This window comes from Petaurus breviceps, unplaced genomic scaffold (assembly GCF_028583685.1).
Source record: "Petaurus breviceps papuanus isolate PSGF00001 unplaced genomic scaffold, PetGlider_PUasm1.0 37, whole genome shotgun sequence".
NCBI classification, from domain to species: domain Eukaryota; kingdom Metazoa; phylum Chordata; class Mammalia; order Diprotodontia; family Petauridae; genus Petaurus; species Petaurus breviceps.
The window spans coordinates 12,431,319-12,437,761 of NW_027186296.1; positions in this window are offsets into that span (position 1 = coordinate 12,431,319).

The following is a 6,443-nucleotide window of genomic DNA, read 5'->3' on the forward strand; positions in this document are numbered from 1 at the left end:
ACTCATTACCAGTTCAGCTGGGTTGAGCCTGTCACCGGCGCCGGCTGGAGTTCCTCTGGAGCATCACTATGTTATTGTTCCCTATCTGAAGTTCCCCTAAGTTGCAAGAGTGGAAAAAGACTGGGGAGGCTATGCGTATAAGGATGGTTATGTAGTGATTGGAAGCTAGGGTGTGGAGAAGCCTCTTCGAGCAGAAGAACAAGGGCCCCTTGTGTCCACTACCAGGAACTGCAGGTGCCGGTTCCCACCTCCAGCCCAGAGGGTAGGAGACATCCGAGTTCCAGCTTAGCCAAGAAAGGCTTTGCAGAGAAACTCTGGGCAGGAAACTAGGAGGTGGTAGGGCCTCTGGAAGTCTGGACAGAAGAGGACTGAGACATTTCGAGGCTTCTTCAATCCCAACCACCCTTTCATCCCCAAGCAAAAGGCAACGTCTCTGGACAAAATAAAGTATTCTTGAAGGGATTCAGGGGACTGGAGGGGGTTGGGAAGCAAAAACAGGAAAGGAAACTAGTGAAAAATATAGGAAAGGGGGTACCTTTGAAGAGATTGAATGGTTGAGAAGACATTTATGAACTGTTACTGCTACAAATAACTGCTTCCTGAAAACCCAGAGATCTTAGGCACATCCTGGGGCTGCCCTAGTCAAATCTCACAGCAACTCAGACACACTGGAAGTTCTAAAGACCCTACAGACTTCCCCTGTCCCCCTTTCCCCATCCTATTCTTTCATTTTTTTACCTGACTCCCTATGGGAAACTCCTGTGGATAAGGGACATGCCTTCACTGATCCTTGGGCTCTGTATCCTGATAGATGCTGCTTCTAGTATGGAGGATCATAGCATCTTGACTAGCAGTGTACTAAATTCAAGGCCACTCCAAGGTGTTTCTCCTCTTTCTTTTGGTCATCTTTACTTCCACTTTTTCTTCTCCCTTCTCTGCTTGCCCTGTGAGTGGGACCTTACCGTTTTCTAAAAATATATTATTTAATATTTTATTTTCCCCCATTTACAAGTAAAAACAATTTTTAACATTCATTAAAAAAAAAATTTAAGTTCCAGCTTCTCTCCCTTTTCCCTCCCCCACACATTGAGAAGGCAAGCAATTTGATGTAGAACATAAATGTGTGGTCATGGAAAAAATATTTTCATATTTGTCTTGTGAAAGACAACATGGACCATCCCCCCCCCAAAAAAACCCCAAACAAACAACCAAGCAAAATAAAGTTAAAAAAAATGCTTAGATCTTCATTCAGACTCCCTCAGTTCTTTCTCTGGAGATGGATCGAATTTTTTTTATCATGAGTTCTTTGGAATGGTTTTGGATCATCGTATTGAGAATAGCTAACTCATTCACAGCTGATCATCATAGAATATTGCTCTTATTGTGCATAGTGTTCTCCTGGTCCTGCTCACCATACTTTGTAGCAGTTCATGTAAGTCTTTCCAGGATTTTCTGAGAATGTCCTTCTCATCACTTATAGTACAATAGGTTCCATTACAATCATATACCACAACTTGTTCAGCCATTTCCCAATTGATGGACACCCCCTTAATTTCCAATTCTTTGCCACCACTAAAAGAGCTGCTATAAACATTTTCATACATATAGGTCCTTTTCCTTTTTTAAAAAAAATCTCTTTGGGATATAGATCTGGTAATTATATTGCTAGATCAGAAGGTATGCAAGATTTTGTAGCCCTTTTAGGTGTAGTTCCAAACTGCTCTCCAAAATGGTTGAGTCAGCTCACAACTCCATCACCTCCAACATTTGTCATTTTACTTTTCTGTCATATTAGCTGATCTGATAGGTATTCTTATAAAATTTTTCCCATTTAGTCAATTCTTCTTTTTAAGGAGTTCTTTTTGGTGGATTTTTGTGCTTCTTTTTGGCCTATTCTGGTTTTTTTTTTTTTGGTGTTATTTTCTTCAGTATTTTTTGTGCCTCCTTTACCAAACTTTGACTTTTTTTCATTTTTTTTGGTATCACTATCATTTCTTTTCCCAGTTTCCCGTCTACTTATCTTATTTGATTTTTAAAATCCTTTTTGAGATCTTCCAGGAATTATTTTTTGGGGCTGAGACCAATTCACATTTTTCTTTGTGTGTTTGAATGTAGCAGTTTTTACTTTGTTGTCTTCTTCAGAGTTTGTGTTTAGAGCTTTTCACCATAGTAACTCTCTATGATCAGATTCTTCTTCTTTTTTGTTTAATCTTTTCCCAATCTATTTCTTAACTTTTAACATTGTGTTCAAGTTGGGCTCTGTTCCCTGGGTGGAGAGTGCACTGTCTGAAGCTTTTTTGTGCTTCTCTTTTCAGAGCTATTTCTGTGGATCTGTAAGTTTTTAGTTATTCCAAGGTAGTATGATCTAAGGAGAGGTGTGTTTACTACTCTCCTGGCTTGTGCTGTGGTCTGTGAGTGACCACAACTACTCTTTTCCACCATGAAACTGTGACCAGGGTCACTGCTCCCTTCTGGCTACAAGCTCTGCTGTTTTAGTGCTCCTCCTTGCCCTGGGACTGCCATCCAAGACCAAGAGCCAGAATTGAGTATGGGCAATGCAATAGAGTCCTGCACCCAGTGCCAGCAAAGGGCCCCTGTAATTGCTGGTTTGTTTTTTTTTTTTATGAGCAATTGGGATTAAGTAACTTGCTCAACGTTACACGGCCAGGTGTGTTTCTGGGTGGGTGCTAAGTGTCTGAGCCCGGGATTCGATCTCCAGGTCGTCCCGACACTGGAGCTAGTGCTCTTACTCGCTGTGCTACCTGGCCACCCCTGTAATTGCTGTTTAACCAGTTGTCTGACCCCTTTACTGTCAGTGGGCTGAGAACTCTGGAAGCCACCACTGCTGAAACTGACTCAATGACCCCTAACTCCTATTGCTGGTTTTCTGGGAAGAGGCCTGAACTGGACTGTGCTCCACTCTCCCCCTGGTTTGACAGATCTTTCTTGCCAACCTTCTAAGTTGGCTTGGACTGGAAAATTGTTTCACCCTATTGTTTTGTGGATTCTACCACTCTAGAATTCATTTTTAGGCATTATTTAAAGTTGTTTGGAGGGGAAATGGAGAGAACTCAGTCACATTCCTGTCTTTTCTCTACCATCTTGGCTCTATTCCAGTCTTAATGTTTTTAATGTACTAATATATGCAGAGTTTTAAAGGAATCAGAAATTTTTAGGTTTCTTGACAGATTTCTTGATAGTTGAACTCCCCACATCCTGTCAAACATCTTTCTGGAACAGAAAGAACTCTGTTGGAGCTAAATAGAGGGAGGTCTAGGATATTGCTTTGCTTCTCTGTTCTGGATCTATATGTAGGAAGGAGGAAGCTGGTAGGTTGGAGTCAGTCTGTGTGTGTTGTATATGTGTGGTGAAATAGGAGAGTTATTATATGAGTAAATATGCCTAGGTGGGGTTAGCTCCTTATAAGCATATTGGTAATGGGAGATTACTGTTTGGGGGCAATTTTCATGGATGTTTGTGGAAGTCAGTAGGTGAAGGTGATTACATGTGTGAAGGGGATGTTAATAGACGAGGAGGAGTCACCTGGTGTTTGGAAAAACATAGATGTGGATCACTGGGTGCCAAAGAGTTTGTAGCATGTGATGGGTGATGAGAATGGTGGAGTTGGAAGATACAGAAAAATTTCAGCTTTCTCATGTATAAGATGAGAGGGCCAGAGTACATGATATATGAGATCCTTCCAATTCAGATTGGTGTCAGCCATGATCCCCAGGATGTTCTAACCTACACCTTTATCTCACAACTTCCTCTTTCTTGTGTAACAAGAACACTTTCGTGGTTTCTACCACATAATCTAGATTAGCAATGGAGTGGAGGTTAAAGCAAATCTCTTCTTGTCAGGAAGACATGCTCCACACCTGTGCCACCCCCAGAAAGAATATTCAGATCCCTGGATAATACCTTTGCACTCAGGTCCCTTTTCTCCCTTCTCACCCTGAAAAAAGAGGTCTTTAGTTGAGTTCTCAGTTCCAGCAGCACTATGTTAACACTAACCTTTTAGTTTTCCCAGCCTAGGGGGAGTTCCCAACCTAGTAAGGCAGTTCTTTCACTGGAGAGCCTGTCCCCATCATGCATTTAAAATGTCAACAGACAGATGTGGAGCACATCTGGGAGTTAGGAGTTAGAGGGTGGCTGGGGAAAGGTAGGACCCAGTCATCCAGGGCATGGGGAATAAAGAAAGTGTGAATGAGGGTATAGTATAGATAAGATTTAATTTTGACTAGGTGGGTTGGGGAGGAGAAGGGTTAGAGCAGAAGACATTTGGGGCTGGGGGAAGCACAGGGATTGATGGAGAGGAAAGGGTACTTAGGCCTAAGGATTTTGGTTAGATCCTGGGACTCACTTTCAAATTATTCTTTCTTTGACAGCTCTACCCACATCAGGATACTGAAACTAAAGCCAGGCCATGAAGCTCAGGATCAGGTCTCTTTCCCCCTGGATGTTCTTCTTTTTCCCAATCTAGTCCCTAGATAGGAAAAAAGATAGCTCCATTCCAACCTAAGAGAAGGAGGAAATCCAAGAAAGAGCAGTGATAGAGCTTGTGACTTACTGAGGGTCTACTTGAAAACAGAGTGTTAGGGAATTGGGGGGGGTGTGTGTGAGACCATGAGGTTTTCATTTGCATATGTATTGGGGTAGATATTGGCCAGTCTCATCATACATACTTATAGACATCATTGAGAGGATTCACCCTCTGATTCACATCCTTCAGTATCTCAAAGTTAGGCAGTTTATTAGACCATCTTTTGCACCCTCCTCCCTTTATTTTAGGTTTCCAGATGTGACCTTGATTGTGTCTGTTCAGAACTGGGACAAACTGAAACCTGACAGCTTGTGGGGGGAGGAAGGGAAAGAAGAAGGGTGAAGAAGGCCTATTAACTGTAACATTTTCCTCTGGGCTTCATGACCCCTGGGGTCCCTTATATTCCTGATTCCACAATCTTGTTAACCTGCTCTCTCATGCTGTGTCTATTAACTGATTCTTGCCTTGAGATCCTTTGGTGAGAGAGAAGGAAGATGTAAGCAGGGCTAGTATCTCCTAGGAAGGATGCAAGGGAGTGGAGCTAAGCCTTTAAGATTGGGAGATTGGATCTTTATTGTCTAAAGTAGGGGCAGCATGAGAGTCTGGGCCATCATCTCAAGCACATAGAGCAGAGGTGGAAAACCTGGGGCCTCAAGGCCACACGGGGCCATCTAGGTCCTCATCCTCAAGTGTGGCCCTTTGACTGAATCCAAACTTCCCAGAACAAATCCCCTTAATAAAAGGATTTGTTCTGTAAAACTTGGACTCAGTCAAAAGGCCACACCCAATGACCTAGGCCACACGTGCTTTGAGGCCCCAGGTTCCCCATCCCTGGCATAGACTCTATAGTCTATGTATGTTATGGAGCAAAGACATCATTAACATAGAATCATGGATTTATACTTGGAAAGCACCATCTAGATGAAAACTGGTTTCTAAAGACATTGTGATTTGCCCAAGGTCACAGAAGTAGTAAAGTAGCAGTGCTTTCTAAATGGGAACTCAGGTACTCAGCTCCTCTCCTTAAAGATTTTCATTGGCTCCCTATTATCTGAGTAGTCAGCTCCTCTGCCCAGCACTCAAAGCCCCAGACTGCCCACTACCACCTAACTTCCATCCTCCACTTACTCTCTTCCTCTTTCTCATACTCTGTGGTCTGAAGCCTAACTCTCTGTCCTCCATAGATTTACCCCCAGGATACAGTGTTTTCCCTTGTCTCCAAGCTATTGCTGAAAGAGTTTCCCTCCCACTCTTCATTGTTTAATTTTTAGTCACCACTTTGGGATCATCCCAAATGCTGCCTCCTTCCAGAAGCTTGCCCTGTTTGGTTTTGTTTTGTTTTTTCCTTTCTTCTAACAAACATTCCCTTCAAACACTGTTTTGCATCTTTCTAATATTCCCATAGCTATCTTTGGTGATATCTTTCCAATTCACTGACTAGTCTGTAATTCCCCCCGAGGGCAGGGACTCTGTTTTTCCTCTAACCTTGGTATTTTCCCTTACTACCACACATTTAATAAATGTTTGCTGTAATTGTTTAGTGAGGCAGGTCCCAGATAGGGCCTTGCCAGGAGGTGTAGATCAAGTTCAAGCCCCAGACAGGTGGATTTGAGGCCTTAGTGCAACAGGTTTCAGGCCTTTGACCATCCCTTCTGTCTTCCCTTTGAGAAAGAGCAGCCAGGTGACCAGGAAAGTGAGGATCCTGAGACCAAAAGCTGGACTTGAGATATGTGCTCCTTGTAGAAGATCCCCAGCCCAGTCTGAGTGAAACACATGCATCCCACCTCCTTGCTCACCTACCCGTGTTTCCTCGATAATAAGACCTATCCTGAAAATAAGCCCTCCCCTTACTGTGTAAGATTCCTCTAAAATAAGCCCTCCCCCGAAAATAAGCCCTATA